Below are 27,954 nucleotides of genomic sequence, written 5' to 3'. Positions count from 1 at the left end.
ACTTGTACAAGTTCAAACCTTATATGATCGAGACCATAAGTTTGAACTTATACAAGTTTGAGCGTTTCAATGGAAATCTCTGTAAGGAGAGGTTTCCATTCTGTTCAATGAGGTGTGATCTCAGAGTTGGTATATTTAAGTAGTGGGGGTGCAGGGGGGTTTGCCCCCCTGCTTACAACAGTTTATTTTGTTTTTCCTTTTTTTTTTATTTTTTTTTTTTATTCATAGTCGAAGTTTTGTAACTTTGAATGGAATAGTCCATACATTTCATATTTGAAGTTATAAAACTTCATCTATGTGATATAGACCCCATTTTTACACTGCATTTGACATTCATCAGATCTATCAATGAGTAAAATGCCCCTTGGTATGTACTTAAATAGGCATATCCATCAATTAGAATGGACACAGAGGTTTCTTATTAAAATAATACAGGATATAAATAACATGTCCTATACAGACTGCCTCAAGTCCCTATCCTTGTAGTCTGTCTTTTACAGACTGTTGAGGGGAGGTCTATGCCTGGCATACAATGCTTTCTCAGACAGCAGCCTGATGGACCTCTTGCGTGCCCATAAAACAGCAGCAGAATTACCTGTTCTTAAAACTTAAACCTTGCTTGTGATATAAATAGGACCTGCTGGAGAGGCAGTTATGCATCTTCTCTGGAACAGGCTTTCCAAGCACATCCATGTGCATCAGAGTTCCTCCCTAACCCATTTCAAGTAAAAGTTGGACAATTTGGATGGGGAACAGGAAATTCATCCCTGGTTTGGCACTTATGTCTCTAATGGACACAGGCAGCCAGTAAATGGCTCATCTCCCAGGCCTCTGCTTAAACTTGTTTCATCTCCTAAGACACTATTTACACTTGAAAATGGTACCAGACCTTGTCAGAGATTTGGGATGCATGGCTAGGCTTAAAAAAGACCCTCTGGTTATTAGCCTAGTAAACATCTATGAAACTATGAACCTATTTACATTATGCAAAGGGTGTTCCACAGCCGCATCATTTTCAAGGATGTGGTAGCCTGTTTTGTTATTGTCCTCATGAAAAAGAAAGACGTATGAGCACACTATCATCTTCTTCATGGAAAACAGGCAGATGCTGAATGACATCAGAGTTTGGAAATTCTCTACTGGAGCATGAATAGCACTCTGTGCTTTTTGTATCTCACCCAGTTATTGTAGATGGTGTTGCTTTACATGTTCATCTGAAATAAGTTTAGTTAATCTTTTCATCAAAAGGTAATATTTTAATTAAGATGGGTAAATCATTAACTATTCTCTCAGATTATTAAGATCATCTTTAGGTCATTTCCTTGCCCTAAATTTCATGGTGTTTCACATCACAGCATACTAGCCCTCAGTTTGTGTGAATAAAGTACCTTGCATGACTTACATGAATTTATTCTTTTTTAGGGTGCAAGTGTTACATGTACACTGAGTCACTTGCCAAGGCTGACTTGAAAAGGCATTAAAACTGTGGTGCTGAGAGTTATTCATGTTTTAAGTCTGTGTGTTTTTGCTCTGCACTGTGTTCTGGTTTTTCAATTAAAAAAATATATTTTAGCATAATATGTATACCCCAGGAGCAAAGGGCCAATTTACATTACTTGTAGGCTGCGACAAATTGTTGTTATCATTAGTGACCATTTATGAAAAGTAACCATTTACAAGATCAGAGTATACATTATACTTTCAGCACACATACATACTAGTGATATGAAGCCATTCAAAATTAAAATGCATATTTATGTGATGAAGCCACCTCTGCCATTCCAAAAAGCATGCAAGTTTGCCCTAGGATATTAAAGCTAATTAATGTTTTAACCTGTGCCTTCATATTGTAAAAACAGTAACGCATTTAAAGTGGAACATTTTTGCTTTTATTGTTAAACTGGCAAAATTATGCCACTTTTGTTAGCATAACACATTGGATTAATACATATAGGACTCTGAATTTGCAAAATTGCATGGATAGGTTATTTTGCAAAATTAAGTTCTCATTCTGTAAAATTGCTTCTCGGGTTCTAAAATATATAGTCATTGTTTCATTTATTTCATTGGGACTATATGTTTTAAGTTTAATAATCTTTGAGCAGTTTTCTAATTGCTTCCTGTTTTGTATCATCTTTTCTTGTGTTCTGAAGATGCAATTGTGGGGCAAACAGTTTGTAGTAAGCAAGTATTTTCTGCAGTCTTCAGAAGACTAGTGTGCTTTTTGAAGGAGAACCAATATGACTTTCTTACATAAATGTTACCAAATTAAAGGTTCATAGGTTAATACCTAACAAGTTGATACTAAAACCTGTAAGACCCTAGTGAAATAGCCACATGACTTAATACATAATTCAGTGGTGTTCATCCCTTTAGTCTCGCATGCCTACACAAGAAAAAAAACACTGGAGGATTTATGACTGTGCATCCAATTTGTTGAGGTCAACCTTAAAAGTGGATGAAATACAGCTTTGTTGACATGTAGGGAGAACATGCCCATACATACTGCAATTGCTAGGTACTTACCCTGCCAAGGAGTCTTATTTATCTGTTAACAAAGGCTGAGATTGTTGGTATGGTTATTTGAGATCCAGTCATTCTGAGGAAGTACAGAAGATCAGATAATGTAGAGTTGTTCATGGAATGAAAAGCAAAGCAGATGTCAATGCAAAGAAGTCAGTAGAAGACTTGAGTACAAAGAGAGTGCTGCCACTATATCTGTTTAACTAGTGAACTTGAGACAAATTATCTTTTTAGTTAAGAATGTTTGAGGTCTCTCATCATAAGAACCTCATGCCAGGAGATCATTGTATAAAATGATGGGTCTTCAAATGTCTTATCATGGTCTGAGAAAACTCTAATATCAATATACACAAGGCTGAAGACCTGAAACTTAATGGGAGTGAAAGCACATGAGTTTAAGGAAATTCTCAGAGCTCTAGCTCCTCAAGAAGAAGAGGAAATAGGTGGAGCTTAGGAAGAATGGCAGAGTCTCAAAGGAATATGTGTGAAGACTATAGAATCAATATGTAGCCAAGCTAGGTATGGAAATAATATGCATAATGAACGCTAGTGGTGCAGAAGTCCATGAAATTATCAAAGGAAAGAATGAGCTCAAGAAAAAGTGGGAGATGGAAAAGAATGTCCAAGCTAAGGTGGAATGTTGATTGGCTAAGAAAGAGGGTAAGAGAGCAGCCACAATAGCAAAGAACATGCTGTCAAATAAACTCTAACATCTTCCGGAAAGTGACTAAGTAGATGGCACAAAGAAACTTTATGAGGTTGGAAGATAAAGACAGAAATATAAAGAAGTTAGTTGATCAGATACCTTTCATGAGAGATTTCAACAACAATTTGCTCACCAGTCTACAGGACATAAAAGTAGGCAGAAGAAGTTCTTCTAGCAGCTTCTGCATGAAGAACATCTGATAAGAGCTCTACACACCCAACAATGAAGGAAGTAAGAAGCATCCACAGGCAGATATGATCAAGATATTAGGGGAGTTAGGAGAAGAATGCTTAATGAGGGAGTTCATCATAATATGTTCAGAAATACACAATCTACGTGAGTGAAAAATAAGCATACTAGTGGCAGTGTGCAAGAGTAAAAGGCGACATTCACAACTGTGAGTAGAAGAGACTTATCAAGCTCCTATCACACTGCATGCAAGTGCTGGACAGGGTGACAGATAACTGAATATGAAGAGTAGTAGAAAGTAAGATGGGATATGGGCAGTTAAGATTCAGATCAGGATGCAGCACCACTGATTTGATCTATGCAATAAGACATATAGTGGATAAGAAACTGAAGGTGAGAAGAACATCAAATTGAAAATTTCTTGACTTCCTATGCCAGGTAGTTGGATTAATGTTCAAATCCTGAGACTGCAGTGCAGCATAAAGGAGTGATGCACTTCTAAGTGTGCCATACTATGGTTGAGATTTTAAAGCAAAGCCTCATTTACCTGAGTTGGTGGTAGCTCAGGTTGATATAAAAGATTCCATGCCACCTATCAAAAAGAGTATGGGTCATTTATTTTACAGTATTAACAATATTTACAATATTTACATACTTACAAAATCAATAAAAAACGCACCTCAAAGAAAACTAAAATGTCCGCACATTACCAATAATTCTTCAATTGTTATTTCATTCATTACTCTCCATAAACACTGTTGTTGCCTTAACCAGAAAGCTTATTCTACTCAATATTTCAGATAGATTCTATTTTTTATTAAGGAAAATCTCTTTAACCTGCCTCCCAGATACTCCTCACTGTACCAACTAACACTTCATCCAGCTCATCATTTTCCTATCTTTATGCTAATAACACCCACATAAAATCATATTCATATTTAAACCATCCACCTTTTTATCTCTGAAAGAAAATTACTCAGAAACCTTTTTCAATAATTTCTTCACCCATTTGTACCCCAAAAACATATTCTGAGGTTTCCAAATCTTCACAAAATAAACATAACCTCTGTGATATTATGCATAACATAAGTGACCTGTTTACTCCCAATCCCACAAAAATCTTGACACTCACATATCTTACTAAACCTATTTTTTTCATTATTTCTTTAACAACTTTAGTAACACCCCCACTTAATTCTCCACAAGGATTCACCACATGACATCTCCAAACAATATTATTATACGAAACCTTCCTGGACATTCCAATCCTCACATCCTCATCTTACTCTGAGATTCCATAATCTTTCTACTTTCAAATTCCCTTTTCCTTTTCAGTCTCACTTCCCTTATCTACCACTCTCCATATTTTGCATCAAAAATCAAACTGACAATACCCTTATATTACTGTCTATTTCAACTACGTTACATAAACTCATAGATGTTGTATACTTAATTGAATTTATAAAATCTAACCCCCTCCATATTACTTCCCAAAAGCCAAAAGCCAAAACAAAAAAAATGGTTACAACAATTATTTTGTTTTACACACTGAATTAATAATGAATTGATCGAGTTAACTTTTTTCTTATAGGACATCCTAAAGGATTTCCATAACCTTCTTTTTGCTTTAATTTTTTAAATGATACAAGCCCATTGCTCATAAATAACCTCATTTTCTAAATCAACCCCCTAACAAACTTACTTCTTTAACAACAAAATGAATACCTTGTATCCCTGTTTCTTAACCTACCTACAGCTCTTTTCTTTACTCATATCTAACCCAATTTCCTCCAAGCACTTAATCGCATATCTAATCATTTTTTTCGTCCATCTTCCATCATTAGCTTTCACAGTTATGCCATCTACATTTGAAAAAAATAATAGAAACACACATGCTATCATTTACAAAATATCCAAGTTCTAACATATTTTCACAAATCTTTTCCCCCACAGCATTCATTACCACAGAAAATAAAATCACACTCATAGGACAACTTACCTCACACCACTTATCATATACACTACAGAACTTAACCATCCATTTACCAAAATCCTAACCTTAGAATTATTATAAACAGACACCAAGACAACATGCAACATATCGATTAACCTAACCTGCAATATTTTCTTAAAAAATTATAATCCATATTATTTGAAGTTATTAGCCTAAAATTCTTAATATCACTCTTTTTCCTTCACAAGTTCATAGATTCATAGGAAATGACTAGGATAAGTATGAGTCCTTACACACTTAGTCATTATTGCCAGAATTTTACCCAATTTTCAATCCCTAAGGGCTATAGGATTGCTTAGGTTTGTTCCTATGCCTTTGAGTATTTTAAAGCTTGCCCATGTCCATAAGGTACATGGATGACACCCAAGGAATTTATGATTCCCCATTCATTGACCCAAATTGCATTTGAAAAGCGTAAGGGAAGGGCTCTGTCTTACATGAATAGGAAGCCTGCTCCACAGAAGGGGTAATCTCTGAGACACATACATGTCTCTTTAGGATGTTTTGCTTGTGTCAAAGACCAGATTAAGATCCCTAGGTTGGGTAACTCTTGTACAATTTGCCTTGTGAATGTGTAGCAGTTCCATCAAGGATGGATTTGTGTGCCTTGTTGGATAGGCATAGATCACCCCTAAATACTCAGTAGTAGACAGAGTAATGTGATAGTACATTTAGTCTATCCGCATAGGACATGTTGTTTACACCCATCATTTTTTATACAAAACCTCTGAGGACACTCCAGCTGTTGTAAGTGTCTGGTCAAGTACATGCCAAAAGGTGCATTGTACTTGATTATTGGTCTGATGAGGGTTGACTATAGTGGGAATATAACTTTCTTGGATCTGGATGCTATGTCTTTACTTATAAGATGAACAACATAGAAAGACTTCCTCATCACTGTGGATGCATGGTGGTCAAAATTCAGGTTACTATCTGTCTCTATATCTATGTACCTAGATTTTTCACCTCTGAGTCTACCCTTAGGTGTGTGCAATTAATGTTGTAATTTGCAGAGGTATTTGACTTCCCAAAGGGTATGATTATGCATTTTTTGCATTTAGTTTTAGGCCAGCTCTGTCACCAATCATTTGTCTGAGTCAAACACTTCTGAAGGATATTTACATTGTTGGGAGATTCAGTGATTGCCCTTCACTTGCAATTGTCAGCAAACTTAGTCAGCCAAAAGCTTTCTACATTACCCTTGACTTCAGGGAAGTATATTCCAAACAGGCCCCAGGACTGAGTCCTGTGGCACACCTCTAGTAATTGGACTCCTTCTGGATCTGGTTTCATCTAATCTAACAACATCTTTCCTCTCTGTGAGACATTTGGCTATCCATCTAGTGACATAGGGATTTATGTCAAGTTTTGTGAGTTTATCTGTAATACCCGAGTGGGGAATTGTGTCAAATGCCTTAACCATGTCAAGGTAGGCAGTATGCACTGTTTTACCCTCATCTACAGGCATAGTGATTTTCTCAAAGAATTCCACAAGATTAACTAGGCATGACCTGCCACTGATAAACCCAAACTGGGTTGTGTCCAGCGTTTGGAGGTTTCATATGTTGTAATTTATCAGGTTTATGATTATTCTTTCCATGGCCTTGCATATAAGAATGATCACACTTATGGGTATGTAATTTCCCAGGTCTGTTGATTGTTTCCTTTTATACTGAGCGATGGCTGTTGCTGTCCTCCACTCCACAGGGATAAAGCCAGTCTGGAGGCTGTGTTTAAATAGAGATATTAACTGGCCTGATAGGTCTTGTTTCAAGCTATTTAAGAGGCATCCTGCAATATTGTTGGGAAGCATTAAAGCCATGTTTTTTGCTTTAGGGAGCACAGTGGTGACCTGCTCTTTGATAATACCTGGTAGAGGAATGGTGGAGGGTATTTCTTGGTGGGGTAACTGGAGATGATAGGGAAGTAAAATCTGAGCTGAATTTAATGGCCAGTAGATTTGTTATATCTTCTAGCTGAGTATGGGTGATGCTGTATACAACTAATTCTGCACATTGTTGAGTGCTGCCCTTAAGACTGCAGATGTAATTGAAAAATACCTTATGGTTATCCTTAGCTTGGGAGGCTATTTTTGCCTCAAATTTTCTTTTTGTAGACTTGAGAAGTCCTCTGATTTGTCTTTTTAGATTAATGAGGGAGTCTTTGCTATGTTGTGCGCAAGCTCTCTTAGTTCTAGACAGGATTTTTCTTTTATTGTGCAACCTATTTATAATAGGGTTGAATCAGGGTAGCTTGTTTTAGTAGTTTGTCTTTGGCTTATTTTGGCCTGGTACTGCCATTTATATGCAGTTGCTTATATGGTCATATAGGGCTTTTATGTACACCTGTGCATAGGCGTCTGTGTTTTTTTGGGTATGGGGAGCTTGGAAAGTTCGGGTCCTGTTTTCCTGAGTCTTATTGCTTCGTGGCGCTTGGAAAGTAGCTATGCTATCACTTAATAGGAGATAGTTTGCCTTAAAAAGTTCTTAAATGTTTTGGGATTATGTGAAGGCTCTAGTTTTATATTTATTTCAAGGGATACTGCTTTCTGATCTGATCTAACCAGGGAGGACATCACACTTGGTGGTGGGGGGGGGGGGTGTAATGCTCTCCCATATTTGTGAGTAGCAGATCTAGGATATCTGTACCCTTAGTGGGCAAACTAGCTGCTCCAGGGAATTTGCATTGACAAAGTCTAGAAATCTTTGAATCTGCATGTTAGTGGTCAAGTATGCATGTGTGCTTTTGGAAGGGTTAGTTGAAGTCACCCATGAGTATGTTATTGGGCTGAATAATAAGTGACTCTAATAAATTCAGGTATGATGTATGGGTTTCCTGGTTCATGGTGGGGGACCTGCAGCTAGCAAGCATATGTTAATGGATTTTTCCAGTGGTTAGCTGGACATGGAGTAGCTCAAGCATGTTATATTGTTTGACCAGTCTTGAGGATTGCTTATCCTTTATGTGGATGGATACACCTCCATTGTTTGCCCTTTCATGTGCAGTGGGTGATAGGAATGTGAAAGGAATTAAAGCCATGTAGTGCCTGGGTACTTTCTGTGGCTTTGATCCATGTTTCAGTAACTGCACAGATGTAAGCATTCTCCAGGATGAGGAGTGCTTCCAGGGAACATAGTTTCTTGTTCAGACTCCTAGCATTGAGCAATAATACTTTTAGCTTACTATGCTGGAAGGTTTGTTTGTTTGGCAATGCATAAAAAAGGCACTATAGGGGTGGATAATGTTTTGGTCAATATCTGAAAGGCTAGTGGTGACAGGTGAAGACCATCCCTGGCAAAGAAGTGTAGCATGTCAACCATGTTCTCCCAGGCTGACAAACATTGTATCTCTTTGGAATAGCACCAGTAGCTATGCCAATTATTAAAGTCAATCATTTTCTGCTGGTATTGTGGCATCATCCATGGAGATGGCAGAATGCTGCTGAATGAGGCTCATACCTGCCTGTGACATATATTCTGAGTACTCAAGGGAGTTACATCTCAAGTCATGTATGCCTCCATAGACTATAACTGAGTCATACTGGTACGTGGGGTTTAGTAACCTGACTGCTTGTGTGATCTGGTAAATCCTGACCACTGACAGGCAACTAACTCTAACCTTCTCCTTATCCAGCCTGGTGACAGGTACATCTGTGTGTCTAACAATGGAGTCTCCTATAACCAAAATATTGGGTTGTGTGGGGTTAGGCTTTATAGGATTGCTAGTTTTGACATAGTGAGATATGTTTTTTTTTTGTGTGTGTGGTGGGAATTGTCTTGTTTGTATGCATGCAGACTTTCTGAGGACTGAGTCTTAGAGGCTTTTGAGGATTTGGAAAGTTGTATGTGAGCACCTCTGCATGTGTAGTTCTTGTGTGTGTGTGTGTGTGTGTGTGTGTGTGTGTGTGTGTGTGTGTGTGTGTGTGTGTGTGTGTGTGTGTGTGTGTGTGTGTGTGTGTGTGTGTGTGTGTGTGTGTGTGTGTGTGTGTGTCACTGGCAACCTGTTCAGTGTTTTTTGTGCCTGTGAGAGTCTTGACTCCAGTAGCATTGTGTATTTACATTTATCACATATGTAATCATCTGTTTCAGAATTCACTGGCTATCAGTGTACATAAGGAAATGGTTAAATTGCCTCAGGATACCCACATCCACCAATCTAGATGCAGACATAGCGAAAATGTGCCTTTCTATGGTTGCAGGTCCTTAATATGTGCTTTACATGGAAAAAGATGGGGGGGGGGGGTGTTTCCAACCAGACAATGGATGGGTGCTTAGTTAGTGTAGTCTACAGCTAACCTATGTGGCAATACTGCTCAGCATGCAAACCAGTTGCTCTTTGAGCAGCGATACTTCTGAGTTCTGTAATAATGTAATCCAGAGATAACTAAAAGCAGCAATACTGCTCAGCATGCAAACCAGTTGTTTCTTGAGTAACACTGGACTATGGAAAATTTCAAAGGTCGCTCTTATAAGGAAAGTAGAACTTCTACTGATTACTTATATACAGGGACGAACTAACCGCCACTTATTAAAGCAAATGAAGGTCTTATATAGAAGCAGAAAAAGCATGTTTTAAACTAGGTAAGCCCACAAGGCCAATCAGGTAAGCACACAATAGGCTTGCCACAATCAATTTCCAGCTCAGATAAGTGAAATCAACCATCTCCTGCCACAAGAGTGCAGACTTTGAACCTCTTAATGTAAAATGGCAGTTTTGGAGACTAAGTGTTAATAAACCACAAAAACAAATGCCTGAAAGCACTGAAAACAGTACATATAGTGTATTTAGATTACTATAAATGCAGAATAACAGCCTTTACAGCAGTGGAAAACTGCAACTTAAAACTCTAAGGAAGTGCAGGAAAAATAATAAATAGTATATAAATCTTTGAAAATGTAATGAAGACAAACAATATTCCTGCAAATTAATACTCAGTATCATTTGTCTTGCCAAGGATGGCTTCTAAAGCAAGCAAAATTTCTCAGAATCTCGAACGTTGTCAATAAATGATGAGCAGCTCTAGATAACTGAGCCACGGCTCTAGTAAAAATGAGTGTTATGTACAAGGAGAAATAAGCAAGTTTTAAACTAGGTATACCCACAGGCCAATCTGGTTAGAAAACAATAAGCTTTCCATAAGCAATTCCCAGCTGAGATAGGTAAAATCACCCCTCTCCTGCCACAAGAGTGCCGACTCTGACCATTTAAATGTAAAATGACTGGTTTGGAACCCAAGTGTTAGGGAACCACAAAAATAGATGCCTAAAAGCACTGAAAACAGTAGATGCAGTATATGTACAGTACTTACTACCTTCATGTGCCTACTCATTAAGCACGTCAATAATAATACCTTCTGCCCTATCTTTCATTTTATATACTTCATAATCCATAACATGCAAACCACTTACAATGTCCACATTGACATTAACCAAAACCACATTCAATTATTCCAGAGGTTTTTTTTCTAATTAAACTTTCAATAGTTTTATCTGAAACAGTTTTAGCACCCCACCTCACTTTTCCAGTCCTCTTTCCTTTCTCATATGTATTTCTGACATACAGTTCCACATTATACATTATAGGACAGGATCAATAAACCCTACACGAGCCACTGAAACCATGAGCGTGTAGTGGCTTGATGTGTACATGATAGCACACTATTTTGTATTCAGTAGATGGGTCTACACAGTGTGTAAAGCCGCAGAAATATGGTAAATACTGTGGCATGCTAATTATAGTATAACCAGCCAAACTGTATGCTAATCAACCAATCCAAAATGGAAGAGTTATTAAACGGTTTACTATCATTATTTTGAATGACACTCGGTCGACCGCACTATGTTTGACAACGGAAAGTCGAACATGGCAATGTCGAACTTTAAAAGCAAGCCTAGGAACGGGTTTTAACATGGGTCAAGATAGGGGTTCATTGCTATTGCCGAACTACAAACCTCACCCCTATCTCAACCCATGTTAAAACCTGTTCCTACACTTGCTTTTAAAGTTCGACATTGCCGTGTTCGACTTTCTGTTGTCGAACATAGTGTGGTGGTGTCATTCAAAATAATGATAGTAAACCTATTAAACAACCTATAAAGCAGCTGTGTAGACTTAGTGCTGATTTTCCCTGTGAATTCTAAAACCTATTGGAATACAGCCATGGAAAGGAATCTATACAGAAAGAATGTTAGGGGCTAATGTTGCTTTAATTCATGTGCATGTGCATTAGGCGAAAGTCTAAGTTGCTGCTGCTGCTAATAGACATTGGCCAAGAAGGAGAAGTTTTTAGACTCCATTTAACTTATAATAATGTGCATGAGATGGAAATTGTAGAGTGCTGCAGGGTGGATAGAGACAGACTACAGGAACTGCAACCTCTGTCATCCTCAATTCAGACCCAGGGCAAACCGAGAACCAATATCAGTGGAGACAAAGATATGTGTAGCACTTAGACTTTTAGCTACAGGAACGTTTCAGAGACATGTTGGGGTGGCAATGGTTCCATCAATTCCTGAAGGCTATGCCATAACAGGGTCTATATCACTTTGTCGAAGGTTCATTTTGGTGAACTTTTGTTCATCAACCCTAATACAATGAACATTCGCATCAGCAAATGTTCACTTCACTGAACTACATACTCAAATGCTGTATAATAAACTGTGAAATTTATATCCAAACTGCAGTGGCATGGTGATAGTTGGTGCTTGGATATATTTTAGCCACATATCCAATATAATTTACAGAATATATCATAATATTTGAAACCATTTTGCATGACAAAGCCATTTAGAAGCAGGGAGAACAACAAAATACCCCAAACAACCAGTTGTATAAGCATAGCCATCTTAAAATATTGACTATGGAAAGAACAGTTCCATGGAACATGCTGTCCTTTGACCAAATGAAAAGGAAAGCAGGCAAGTGAGTTTAACTTATAATATACTATGTTAGTAGGGTACCCGGAGTAAGTGGGGCATGATGAATGTATCCTATGTCACTCTAATCCACAAAATGGAATGAAATGTCCTCAAACATTTTTCATGCAAACTTACATAAAACATTTAATGGCCCAATATCCCAGTTTCTCCATAGCACTTTTGGGTTAATTATAAAATCCAGCATTTTCAAATAACTGTTGCTTATATAAAACACTTTTCCCCAGGAACATAAATCAAAATATAAAAAATGGACGCAGAAGTGGCACTGACAGCAGCTCCTTTTATTTGACGGTAATACATTTTTATTACGTGGAAAATGTATTTATTCATTACTTAGAGTCTTCCTCTCATAGTTTAGACCCACATCCTCGGAAAAATAAAAAAAATCTAAATCTACATCTATAATATATAATATAGAGTATTCATTGCTTTAATTAAATTTACCAAACAGATCTAAACACTTTTAGAAATATTTTATTTATGGCATAATTTTTGTCCTAATAGATTAATAAGTGCACCTAAATAATTGGGTTTTGCACCCCTCACTGGATATAATGGGCAAAATGGAGGACAAAGGACATCCTGATATATTTAAGCTTATTATCAAATATAGAACTTTGAAATAATCATAAGCACTCTTTAATTTTCATTCCTTATACAAAAGACCTATTACAGTATTTTCAATCACTGTATACTTTCTGCAAATAAATGGTAACTGGACTTGCCTATAATTAAACTTACCTGCCAATGGTTCATCAATTTTTGAAAATGTATTATGTTGCGTCTGACTGCCTTTATATCATGAAATTCATTCATCAACCTGCCAGGACGTCTCTTTCTTTTGATGTTAAATGAATGACATTGCATGATACTTCATTAAGTATTATTAAAATAATTGTCATGTTTGCTTACACAAGTATCTAGAGTAGATGCTATTTAAAGGCAGATCTACATAATTTACATTTCAGTAGATTGGATGCTTATATCACAATTTGTATTTGATTTGTTGCTTACATGTTTTTGTTTAAAAAAAAAATTAATATTGCATTAGGAGAGTTGCTGTGGGTGCCTCTGCTTTGTGATCTTTTGCTAATTTTGTTTTAAATTAAAGGGAAATTTAGTTTTTATATAAACACCCTTTATTTAGCAATTGTGGATTTTACAAAGACTTCATAACTGATCTGTTTTGATTTGGAAAGGAGATCCTTAAAAGTTTGATTTCTTTCTTAACAGCAGTTGAATTCCAGCACCGCACTTTTACATAATGTGGTAATAGAGACTCAGAATTGATTTTTTGAATGTTTCTATTTCCTTAGACACATATCATGAGATATGTAATAGTATGTTATTTTTCAAAACTTACATTTATAAATAATTATGTTCATTTTTCAGAGTCAACATTGATCAGGCAGTAAATATAATACAGCTCATAGACAATTAATTTAAGCCTTCAGGCCTAAACATTAGCATTTTTTATGAAGGAATTTCTTTTTTTGTGGATTTGTTTGGAAACAGATTGTCCATTGCCACTGGGTTCTGTATATAATTTCCGAAATTAAGTAAAAGAGGGACATTAGTTATTGTGTCCGATATATATAATAGTACTTAGTTGTTTACTACCTGTACATTGGAGTTGCAATATCAATATAGGTCTTATTCTTAATTTACCATACTTAAATAGAATGCCACTACACCTTTAATGGTATAGGTATGGTATACTTGAATTCCTGCATGAGCTGAGAGAGCTTCTATATTGGTTAAAACACTCAAAGCTGTCATAGTGGATATACAAGCATAATTAATCAATCAGAAGTAGGGAACAGACAACGTATCATCTAAACATAGCCAGAAAGTATGAATTTTAAATATTTTTTGTTAATTGTTATGAGTATGAGTCTTAGAAAATATTCTGGAGATAAAAAACCTAATTAGGCAGTTGTTAGTAGGTACTTACAACAGACTGTTGAATGATTATATCATCCTAAAATACTACTTAAAATGTTTATGTGCTAGGTAAAAAGTGCTAGTATTGTGACTGTGCTTTGCTAATAAAAAATTATTTAATTCTGGAATATTTAATGAGTTTTTATAATTATGGATGACTCTCATGAAATTCGAATATATTTTGAATAAAACCACTCATTTTTTTATAAAATCATTTTTTTCATTAAAGAAAGTGTTTTTTATTTATTTGTTTTTTTTTTTCTTTTTTTTCTTTTCTTTTCTTTTTATTCAACCATGAGTTCAAAATCATCTTCACTGAGATTTTGTGATGATGCTCCCCTCTTTATGCCAGGCCGGTGATCAAGAAGCCCTAATCCTCACCACTGACACTTGTGAGAGGCGGCCACTAAAAGCAGGATAATGGATTTACAAAGTATTTGAAATGCAGCTCTTTGCATCTAACACAATTTTCACGAAGAGCACACATGCAACATGTTCTATTGAGACTTGACTCTCTGTCTCTCCAGATCTCAGACAAGACCCACCTTGGGCATTGTGTCCCAGTTCCAAGTATCTGGCACACACATTTGAATATCTGTTTTCACACACACACACACACACACACACACACACACACACACACACACACACACACACACACACACACACACACACACACACACACACACACACACCTGGGAAAGGTTGACACAGATTCATCAGCTGTGTTCCCTTTCTCCAGATTACAGGTTAGCTGCACCAGCCAAATATTCTAAGGATCTTACAAGGGGTAACTGTGATGCTCGTACCCTGGCCCAGCAATCAAGGAGCCTCAATCCTCACCACTAACACCAGTGAGGGGTGTCTCATATAGGAGGAAAGGATAACAAATACACATAGTAAAGTGCAATTTCCCTTAAGAGCACACAGAAATCACAGTCAGTCTGGTGCTGGTCGCTCCCTTGCTCTCCAGGTCCCCATTAAGACTCCCCACTGGCACAGCTATAGGGTCCAGATCTCAACCAGCTGGGCAAGCTAAAATCTCCAGCACCCTCTCTGTCCAACCAGTGCTTTGTGTCCTGCCCAAGTAGCTGACACATGCACACACACTTTGAGATACTTTTATGTAACCACACAGACACTCCTGGGGAAGGCTGGCACAGGTTCTCCAGCTTTGCCCCATTTACCCAGACTATATGGTAGAAATCACTGCCACTACCCAGCTAATATTTATCAGCTACTCAAAAGCCCTTAAAAGGGTGTCCAATTATTACCATGCAATATTATTATCCAATTGGTAGTATAACTAAACAGTCAAGGCTTATTAGATTGACTTGGTACAGTAATCACTATAAATATGCAATGTACTCTAGACCTTAAATTATCTCTACACAAATAAGCCACAGTTGAAAAGTTTTAAAATATTTTTTTAATAAATAATAAAAACACCTGACAATACTTCTTACTGCACAGTGCTAGTCAAGAGTTCAGAGATCACAGATAAATACTTAAAATAATTCAGTAATACAGTTCTGACATTGCAGAAAAACACTTAGTCAAATTGTTCTAGTTTCTAAGAGAAAACACAAATCTAAGATAAACTTACTTACAGAGCAAGACAGTGCTGTGAGTTAGATGGTCAAGATAAAAATGCTTAATCCTCTCTGATTCTCTCTGTTTAAATTGAAATTGCAGTTCTGATTCACATTATATCATTATTCACACTTTCCTGGGTTCCCAGGTGACCAGAAACTGCATTTACATTCTTAACATCTCCTTTTGTTATCTTGTAGCTGGTTAGGAAGCAGAGCAATAAAAGATAAATTTGCATGTTTAAATCTAGCAATTTAACTCTTGGTTAAAACAATAGAAAGAATGTCTTCATCTAGATGGGCTGGAGCCGACTTTAGATCAAGGGGTTGCAATATGCTTTATTTTGGTCAGTAGAGAACACTGTTGTTTTGTTTTTTCAGTTCCACATCTAACAGCATTTTTTTCCATTTAAGACAACAAGCCTCTGTCTTACATTGATATTTACAAATGATAGAATTATCAATAAAATTCTATCTGGCTAGGCTGGCAGCCTTCACATTTTTCCCCTCCCTGGAGACCTCAAGCTAGTTTATCAATTGACCCTTGAGAAACACTGCTTGAGAGAGTCAGGTCTATCTGAGTATACCTACCACATTCCCTGTCTTGAGAGCACATCTGCACTGGCATTGCTACTCCCACTGTGGTGTTACACTGACATATCATACGCTTGCAACCCTAGGCTCTATCTTAGCAACTTGGCATTTTGCTGGCTGATTCTGTTTAACCATGTTAGGGGGTTGTAATATGTCATAACATTTAATTTCCTTCCATACAGATACGGCTGAAGTTTCTGCAGTGCCCACACTATGGCTAGACATTCCTTTTCTACAGCTGCATAGCATTCCTCCCTGGGTTGGAGCCTACAACTGAGATAAACCACTGGGTGCTCTTGTCGCTCTGAAGAAATCTGGTATGTACAGTCCCCACCCCATGGTTCAAAGCATCCACCTGCACAACAAATTATTTCTGTAATCTGGACTTGCTGACACAAGGAGACCTCCCAAAGCTTCTTTAAGCTTCTGGAATGCCTGTGCACATGCTGGTGTCTGGCCTGTTCCTCCTTATCAGGTCTGTGAGGGGAGCAGCTATGGTACTATAACTGGAGACGAACTTTCTGTAGTAGCCTGCTGTCCCTAAAAATGCCCTCACCTGCATTTTAGTAACAGGTGCAGGCTATGCCTGAATGGCTTCCACTTTGGCAGGTTCTGGCCTTATCTTATCACTCCCCACTCTATGTCCTAGGTAGGAGACCTCGGCCATACCCACCTGACATTTGCTCAGCTTAATGGTCAACCCTGCCCTCTGTAGTCTGCCCAGCACCTCCCTGACATGCTGAAGGTGCTTTTGCCAGGAATAGCTGTAGATGGCAATATCATCTAGGTAAGCAAGGGAAAACCCTCCTGCTCCTGCTAAGATATGATCTACCAGCCTCTGGAAAGTTGCTGGGGCATTCTTCATCCCAAAGGGAATTTTTGTGAACTCATACAGGCAAAAAGGAGTCGCAAAACCTGACTTCTCTGTAGCACTGGGAGTCAAGAGCACCTGCCAGTAACCCTTGGTAAGATCAATGGTTGTGAGATACTTAACTCCACCCAGCTGCTCTAGGGCCTCTTCTGTCCTAGGCATGGGGTAAGCATCTGATTCTGTGTGACTATTTAATTTCCTGTAGTCCACACAGAACCTAGTGCTGAAATCCTTCTTTGGCACCAGCATCACTGGGGAGGCCCAGAGACTGTTGGACTCTTGAATTACCCCTAGCTTCAACATCTCCTGTACCTCCTCCCTCATAGCCTGTTTGACTCTCTCAGGCACTTTATAAGGGGCCTGCCTAATAGGCCTTTGGGGTCCTGTATCCACTGGGTACTGCCCCAGGTGGGTGCACCCTGGTTTCCCAGTGAACATGTCCCAAAATTCCTACAACACTGCTCAGATTTCACGAATCTGGGTAGGAGACAGCTGCAGGGACATTGCTATCCCTTCCACTGAGGTGTCAGCCTGAGCCTCACCGAGGAGATCAGTCACCAGATCTCCCTCAGACTCCTCCTGCAATCCACTGCAAATGCTCAGCACAAGGGCCTCCCTATCATGGTAAGGTTTCATCATGTTAACATGGTACAATCATAGTAGTTAACATCACTTACCTTTCTTACCACTTTGTAGGGTCCCTCCCAAGCTGCTTGCAGCTTGTTGTGTCTGACAGGATTGAGAACCTATACCTGCTGCCCCACAGCAAACTCTAGCGCGCGCATTCCTGTCATACCATACTTTTTTCTGTTATTGGGCTTCTGCCAGGTTCTCCTGGGCCAAACCCATGAGTTCTCTGAGCCTTGTCCTGAGGTTTAGGATGTATGCCACAAAAGACTCTTTGTGAGACTTGCACTCACCTTCCCACTCATTTCGAATTAGATCTAGAGGTCCCTTCACCCTAAGTCCATACAGCAACTCAAAGGGTGAAAAACTTGTGGATTCCTGAGGGATTTCTCTTTAAGCAAACAACAGATGGGGCAAATATTTGTCCTACTCCCTCTTAGAATGATCTGCAAATGCCCATAGCATGGACTTGATTGTAGAGTTTAACCTCTCAACAAGACCATTAGTCTGGGGATGGTAGGGGGTGGTCTTCATGTGCTTCACCCCACAGGACTTCCACAGACAAGCCAGCAGGTCTGACATGAAGTTGGCACCTCTGCCAGTCAGTATTTCTTTTGGAAAACCACCCTGGCAAAAATCTCTAACTAAGCATTTGCCACTTTCTCTGCCACAATGGAGGACAAAGCCACTTCCTCAGGGTATCATGTAGCATAATCCACTACCAACAGGATATACTTTTTCTCTGTGGAACTTGGGGTACTCAGAGGACCCATAACATCCATAGCTACCCTCTAAAATGGCTCCTCAATCACACGCAAAGGCATCAAAGGAGCTCTCACCTTGCCTCCTGCCTTGCCTACCTTTTGGCATAGCTCACAGGTCCTGCAATACCCTGTTACATCTCTGGAAATTAAAGGCCAATAGAAGTTCTGCATAATATGCCTCTTTGTATGGTTTATGCCCATATGGCCTGCAAAGGGAATATCATGGGCTACGGCTAGAAGCACCAGATGGTAGGATCTAGGCACTACCAACTGCTGTACTCTCTCACCTTTAAGCCCTCCCTCAGGGGTCCACTCTCTGTATAGTAACCCTCTATCCCAGTATACAGATTCCCCCTTTCCTTGAGAATCAGGTGCCTCCCTAGCTACCTGCCTCAGGCCTTGCAATGTAAGGTCTGAGAGCTGAGCCTGTCTCAACTCTCTCCTTGTAACCCTTCCCAGCTCCCCTTCCAAAGGAAGTCTTGCATCCTCTGACAGTGGTGCCTCACTGTAAGCCTGGTTACTACTACTCACTTCTACCTTTGTAGTCACTCTGTCCAAGGGACCATCAGTACCCACAAGCAGCTGCGGCTCACCTTCGGTCTCACTGCTACTGGGTAGCTCCCTCCCTGAAGTAACCACCTCACCAGTTCTGGTTGGAAGAATGCAGTCTGTTCGGGTCTCCACCAGGCTTCCAGACCCACATGCTTGTCTCCTATCCTGATTGCATGCAACCACATAAGCACTTGGTACTGCCTCATCCAAATCCTTCCCTATCAGGACATCTGCAGGATGCTAGTTCAGTACCCCTGTTGTCTCATGACAACCTACTATTGGCATTTTTTCTTTCCTACTTACTGGCTCCCTTAACATTTTTCCCCACCTTGCATCTGTGGACACTTGCATGCCACATGGCCCCACTGGTTGCATTCAAAACATTTAACCCTAGCTCCTGGATGTGGACCTGGACTAGTGGCTTGCCCTGCTACTGGCAGATTTTGTTGGAGCAGTCTGTGCTGCCCATCATGGGTCCTTTAGATCCATGAGCAGTACTAGGGGTCCCTTTCCTGTTCAGGGCTGCCCTGCTTGCCAGGTATAGGTCTCACTTCTTCCCCAACTCATCTGAAGTAGCACATTGTCTATCAGCAAACCAGATCCTTATGTCCTCAGGCAAAGTGATAAGGGATTGTTCTCTGACCAAAAGTTCTGCCAGCCCTTCAAAAGTGGTGACCTGACATCCACTCACCCACCTATGGAAATAAGTGCTTAGTTCAGCAACATATTCACACACACTTTCATCTGCCTTGCATCTATGCTCACAAAACTTTTTCCTATACATTTCCGTCATTAGCTTAAACAATTCTGACAAATGCTTTTTAATAACAGTATAATCAAAACATGCAACATCAGACATTTTTGACAAAATAGTTACAGCTTTACCATGGAGTAAGGGGGTCAGGAGCCATACCCAGAGCCTTTGGTCAACACTATACTGTTTGCATACCCTCTCAAACATATGAATGAAACTATCAAAATTATCACCCTCTTTAAACTGCGGAAGAAATTTACTGACCTGTTGTGCTTCTGGTGACCAGTTACTCCTTTCCCCATTACCTACATGTGGCCTTTGCCTCCCCTTTTCCTCATCTTCTAGGCGTAGCAGTTTCTCATTCATCTCAGCTTGCAAATGTTGCAGTCTCTCATTGTCCTCACTCTCTAGATGCCTCAGTCTCTCAGTTTTTTCTATTTCCACATGCCTGGCCTCCAACTCAAGTCTATTTAGCTCCAGATGGATTTTTAAGTCCTCTGCAGAAATGTTGAGCTGTCCATTCTCCAAGGATATTATATCTCCACTGCCAGTCTGATTGTTCTCCTGGTTACTGTTTTCTGATGCAGCTGTAACCAAGGCTGCAATCAGGTCTGCCTTAGTCAGGTTTCCATGCACCAGTCTGCTAGCCTGGCACATCTCAGCCAGCTGGCTCCTTGTCAGCTTTATATACTCCTCTGCTTACATGCTGCCTGCTCACCTTGACTGACTAAGCTAACAAAAGAAATAAAACTATTGTGATCTGAACTCTGAGTTTTCACTGCGTGGCTGTTTTAGAGTACAAAACACCTTCAAAGCTCACTGTACACAAGCTACAGGAATTCACTCGACCCACACCACTACAAGCCAACTTGTATTTGACAACCAATATGCGGTGTGGATATCCCATCACTGCCAAACAATTAATATGTGATGCCCGTGCCCTGGCCCAGCAATCAAGGAGCCTCAATCTTCACCACTAACACCAGCGAGGGGTGTCTCATATAGGAGGAAAGGATAACAAATGCACACAGTAAAGTGCAATTTCCCTTAAGAGCACACAGAGATCAAAGTCAGTCTGGGGTTGGTTGCTCCCTTGCTCTCCAGGTCCCCAAAAAGACTCCGCATTGGCACAGCTAATGGGTCCAGATTTCAGCTAGTTGGGAAAGCTAAAATATCCCGCACCATCTCTATCCAACCAATGCTTTGTGTCCCTGCCCAAGTAGCTCACACACACACACACACACACACACACACACACACACACACACACACACACACACACACACACACACATTGGGATACGTTTATATAACCACACAGACATTCCTGGGGAAAGCTGGCACAGGTTCTCCAGCTGTGCCCCTTTTACACAGACTATACAGTAGAAATCGGAAAAAAAACACTTAAACTGTGAAAAATACACAAACGGTGGCTCCTGCCGTAATCCAGTCAGTACACTCTATAATAACCACGAATCGATGCTTACTTAAAATAGACAACTGGTTTATTCAAAGTAGGTGGAACTCGATACACACAGTCAAATAAATAAAACTATACACAGTCGAATTAGGCGCCTTTTGTCTATATCAAATCATGTGAGACTTCATCAGATACCTCAACTCTAACACTCCCCTCACTTAAATACTACATTCAAATATCACATGACATAATCCTATTTTTTAAAAAAACACGTATATACTATATATAAGTCCTCACAGTTTCACACTACATATTTTAAATTATTACTACCTCTGCCATTTGACCAAGCTGTTTAATTTATTCTACTGATCTATATGCATATCATTATAATCAGCTGTACCTGTTTAAATTTTTAAGTTTTAAAATACATAAAATAGAATTGACTTCATGTATTCCTGGGTAACAGCAAGCATTTGTATTTAACTGCCACAACAACTCTAACTTCTCTAAAATAAGATTGTCAGGCCCTCCTCTACTGTCTAGACACACTTGATCTATTGCCCGAAACTTAAATATATGTTTTGGTTTTTCTGATACATGTTTTGCTTGTGCGTTCTCCATTTTTTGTTGTTTATACTATAAATGTGTTCATACAGTCGTTAACTTAGTGTTCTTATTGTTTTCCCTATTTAAAACACAGGACACTGCTGGCACATTGCCAGGTAAATGACCATCTTGGATTGGCATTTATAGTACACAGTTAAAGTTAGAGAAGTTGTTGTGGCAGTTAAATACAAATGCTTGTTGTTATCCAGGAATAAATGAAGTCAATTCTATTGTATGCATTTTAAAACTTAAAAATTTAAACGGGTGCAGCTGATTATAATGATATGCATATAGATCAGTAGAATAAATTAAACCGCTTGGTCAAATGGCAGATGTAGTAATAATTTAAAATATATTTAAACTGGGATCCCTTTACAGAATCAAACCCTTTCTTACTCCAGTAGCTAGGTCTGCTATAGCTAGAACTCACCTTTTATCCACTCTGCTCTACGCCACTCCCATTTATACTAATATCTCAAAAAACAATCTAAAGAAACTAACAACTTCATATAATAATATTGCTAGATTTGCTACAGGCTCTCCTTTCAGAACACATCACTGCCTTAATCTTAAACAATTAAACTGACTAGAATTCCTTAACCAGCTTCAATTTCACCAGCTCACAATAGCTCATAAGACCCTGTATCAACCTAGCAACATTCCTATACTCTCTAGCCTCATCATACCTTATAACAATCTCAAAAATCTACGTTCCTCAAACAAACTGCTGATTAATACTACTAAATCTAACAACTCAGCAGGTGACTCCTTATTCTCCAACTCTGTAGGAAAACTATGGAATCAACTTCCTTCCGATATCACAGCTCAGACCTCTCTTTTTCTTTTTAAAAAACAACTAAAACCATATCTCAACAATCACTGGCTATGCTCCTGTACTAACCCTGATTAATTCTGACCCCCCACTTACTCTTCTCACCCTTCCTTCATCTACTACCTATTACAAATTAACAATATATCCTATAGTACACAAATTTTATGTATATATGTATATAAGTAAAAGTTATCTCTGTACCTTAAAGAACTGGATTACTATTATACAGTATTAGTTAAAACTTTTGTATTATCTTATATTTTCTTTGATTTCTTTGATAACACTGTACAACTTCTATTCTTTTAGCATCTATTTACTCTGTACAAATACATGGAACTTTTCTCCCCGGGCCTCTACTGGAAATGGATTTGCATCCAGTTAGACTAGCCCAGTCAACAAATGTAAACCGTAAATGTAAATGCAGTATACTTTAACCAACTTAAGAGTAGGTTAGAATTGAAAAAAAAAAAAACCCTTTTATTTCTTCCATTTTTTATATTCTTTTAAGAATTTCTTTAGCTAACATGTTATGCTAAAATTATACTGATTTATGGTACAATCATTGCTGTATAAAACTGTTTTGATGTTATTCTCTATTAAATTGTAAGTTTTTTCCTTGGAGCTTTTCTCCCCGGGCCTCTACTGAAAATGGACATATATCCAGTTAGACTAGCCTGGTCAACAAATGTAAAATAAATAAAATAAATAAATAAATATAGTGTAAAACTGTGAGGACTTATATATAGTATATACGTGTTTTTTTAAAAATAGGATTAGGTCATGTGATATTTTAATGTGGTATTTAAGTGAGGGGAGTGTTAGAGTCGAGGTATCTGATGAAGTCTCACATGGTTTGATAGAGACGAAAGCCACCTAATTCAACTGTGTATAGTTTTATTTATTTGACTGTGTGTATTGAGTTCCACCTACTTTGAATAAACCAGTTGGCTATTTTAAGTAAGCAACAATTCATGGTTATTATAGAGTGTACTGACTGAATTATGGCAGGAGCCACCGTTTGTGTATTTTATACAGCAGAAATCACTGCCACCACCCAGCTAATATTTATCAGCTACGCAAAGGCCCATAAAAGGGTGTCCAATTATTACTGTGCAATATTATTATCCAATTGGTAGTATAACTAAACATTCAAGGCTTATTAGAATGAGTTGATACAGTAATCACTATAAATATGCAATGTACTCTAGAGCTTAAATTACCTCTACACAAAACAGCCACAGTTGAAAGATTTTAAAATATTTAATAATAAATAATAAAAAACACTAGAAGATACTTCTTACTACACAGTGCTAGTCAAGAGTTCAGAGATCACAGAGAAATACTTAAAATAATTCAGTAGTACAGTTCTGACATCACCAAAAAACACTTAGTCTAATCTTTCTAGTTTCTAGCTATTTATAAGAGAAAACACAAATCTAAGATAAATTTACTTATAGAGCAAGACATTTCTGTGAGTTGGGTGGTCAAGACAAAAATGCTTAATCCCCTCTGGTTCTCTCTGCTTAAATTGAAATTACAGTTCTGATTCACATTACATAATTCTTCATACTTTCCTGGGATCCCAGGCTAACAGAAACTGCATTTACATTATTAACATCTCCTTTTATCTTGCAGCTGGCCAGGAAGCAGAGCGATAAAAATACATTTGCATGTTTAAATCTAGCAATTTAACTTTTGGTTAAAACAATAGAAAGAATGTTTTCATCTAGACAGGCTGGAGCCAACTTTAGATCAAAGTGTCACAACATGCTTTACTTTGGTCAGTAGAGAGCACTGTTGTTTAATTTTTTTTTAGTACCACATCTAACAGCAGTTTTTTTCCATTTAAGACAGCAAGGCTGTGCCTTACACTGATATTTACAAATGATAGAAGTATCTATAAAATTCTATCTGGCTAGGCTGGCAGCCTTCACATTAACCACTTATACTGTGGTAAATTAATACTGATTTGAATGGTAGAGCATGACCAAAGCAGTAAGGCTTTTCGCACTGGCCACAGTGACACGGAAATAATCACAGGTACTCTCAAGATATTAAAAGTATTCACTAAAAGACCAGCCAGAATGAAAAGGTATAAAATGTTTAATAGTGGATAATAAAAAAAAAAGAAAACGGGAAAATATTTAATATTTAGTTACAATAAACATCAGAGTTTTCAGTTACAGGAAATATAAAATAAAACAGTTGGACAGAATCTCACATGCAGAGGAAGAAACAATACTAAACTAAACTCACAATACTTTCCTAACTAAAGCTAAAGGGAAACTGTCCTAGTTAACTCAATTCGTATTGCAGGCAAGATGTACTGCTGAGATGCTCACTTCTACAAGGCAAGATGAGATACTCCACACTACTGAACTGTACAACTAACTACTGAACAACTAAACTGTGATAACTGACATAGATCTTTTATATATCAGATTCCAAAGACAAACAAAAACAAACTGCTGCTGCCAGAGTTCTGTCCTTCAGGTGCTTATAGAATTATATCAGAGTTTCCACCCTTTTAGCCAAAAGAGAAATTTAGTTAAGGGGCAGATGATACAACTATTGAGACTTCTTTCTAGTGATTTGGACTTTGCATCTGAGCTTGATATTTGATAATGTTTAAGGAAAGAAGTTATCCTGAAATCCCATTAAACTTAATGAAAAATGTAATTATCATAGGGAGAAAGGACAAATATGCCTCTATACTTAGTAATACAAAAAAGGTACTTATGTCAGGAAAAGAGTCCTACCATTTGAACAGCAAAGCTGGGAGAAAACCAATGAGTTTAACTACTATCAAGAAAAACGGGGCTATGATTATACCCTACAAACCTGTTGCCCTGAGACTGTACAAGAATTTGAATGACTGTTGGGAGATATAATTTACGGAAGAATTCAAAACTATTTTAGGTTACAATCCCAACATTGTATAAAGTAGAGAAAGGAATATTAAAATTTGCTAAAAATATATATACTGAAACCACAAGCAGGAACATTTTTAGTGGCAGTTGTAAATGCTGTAAATATATAAATGATGTCCATTATGTCACAGTAGAAGGTGTGGATATAGCTTTAAGGTGTCCAGGGAAATGTAATTTCAACACTAGTAGGGTTGTGTGCATAGCTATTTACACCTCATGTACTCCATATTACATAGGACAGATTACTAGAAAATTAAAATACAGAATATATGAACATGTATATGACATAAGGAAAGAAAAATCTAATGACAGTTTATTTAAGCATTCATCAACTTGTATTTCATTTAAGAAGGTTATTTTCTTTCATTCTTGACAGTGCGGCAACAAGAGAAAAAGGTGGTGACTATGATAATTTATTATAACTTAGAAAATTAATGGGGCAAATTTGATTAAATGCTACAGTAAAGCTAGGAATCAATGAAATTATTTCTATAGTACGTTTGTTAAGAATTAAAGAGAATTTAATTTAAATGTTTTTACATTTTAACAAGTGTTTTTAAACAAATAGATATTATTAATGGTTGTAACTGATTAATTAGTGTGGGTTTATTTAAGGATATGATATCATGCAGTGTGTTTTGTTACTCAAATTTTTAACTCTGAAGAAGTCCCAATTTATATGAGGGAAAAAAGGGCTATTTTTTTAAGATTAAAATTAATAGATTTACAAGTGAAGGCATTTGATGTTGAACTTGGATGTGAATAGTTACCACTTAGTCGACTTTTTGAACCAAGTATCTGGTTTACATCATCTGTTTTAATTTCACATGCTCGTGAGCACTAAGATGGATTTCTTGCCAGAGAACAAAATGGGGTTATATTTCTTTAAATAGGCAAGCACTTAAGATTTTTTTAAACAGGTATGAAATTCCATTATATTCCACATCAATAGACTGTACATCTCATTAAAACTAGCCATAATGCACAAAACATACGATTAGCACATTACCAGTATTGTGCTATTATCATACATCAGTGTTAGAACTTTCCAGGCCAGAAGAAATAATAGCATAAAATATAACATGCCGCTCTACAACTCCAAAATGACAACAAACCAGGAAAAAGAATGTGAGCCAGATGAACGATCCACCAGAATGCTAAAATAATTAGAAATCCACTTCACAACATTTAAATAAATAAATAAATATAAATAAATTTTTCAGTGGTTGATCGTATTTACGTGTTGTGAAGTGGATTTCTAATTATTTTAGCATTCTGGTGGATCGTTCATCTGGCCTATGTTCTTTTCCATAAAATATAACATATTTATAAATGTTAGTCTTGCAAACATGGAAGAAAACCAAGAGTAATAAACAATACAGTATAAAACTGTTTACAGCATTTGTACAAAATACTTCTAAAGATGAGCATGCATCCCTTTGTAGAGCATATCAAATAGAAAACTGGAATGTTCCACAAGGGAGACATATGTAACAAAGATGCCCTATTTCTTGGAAAATGAAAGGCCATGAAAAATTAAGATCCATCCTGTCAAAATCCCTCACACTGAAAGTCATAGCATTAATGCAAGTTAACCAGCTATGTTTGATAACTCATTAAAAAAAATAGAAGGGCAAAGGACATGAATTAGCTGAATAACTGATGGAGGACCACTTTAACAAAATTAATTTATCCAGGTAAGGCCAAATCATCAACAGATCAGGCAAAGTATTTATTTTAGGAACAGGAGTTGCCTGTAAAGTGGTCATTAATGCATTTCAATGTTGTAGACAGTGGTTTACATCAGAACAGGCCTATAGAGATTTAAGTTCTAGTCTGCTTTCTGGTAGAGCACCACCCTTTTTTTAAATGGGAAAGGGCTCACACTCCTCGACCACTGAAGGTTTTTCCATCATCTGTTTCATATTACCAGCTTGCCTATATGGGGAGTCCCGTCCATGATCCACTTTTTGCTGTAGTTTAAGCTATGCTTCCACTGCCAGTAAAAAAAAATTGTGCATTCCCCCAGGAAGCCACACTTTCAAGTTTGCAGGATATAAAAGTCAAAGTTTTTGCTTGTTAACTGTGCAGATATGAAT

Source organism: Protopterus annectens, chromosome 1.part1 (genome assembly GCF_019279795.1).
Source record: "Protopterus annectens isolate FY-2018-M chromosome 1.part1, PAN1.0, whole genome shotgun sequence".
NCBI lineage: Eukaryota > Metazoa > Chordata > Ceratodontiformes > Protopteridae > Protopterus > Protopterus annectens.
This window is presented reverse-complemented; position numbering follows the sequence as displayed.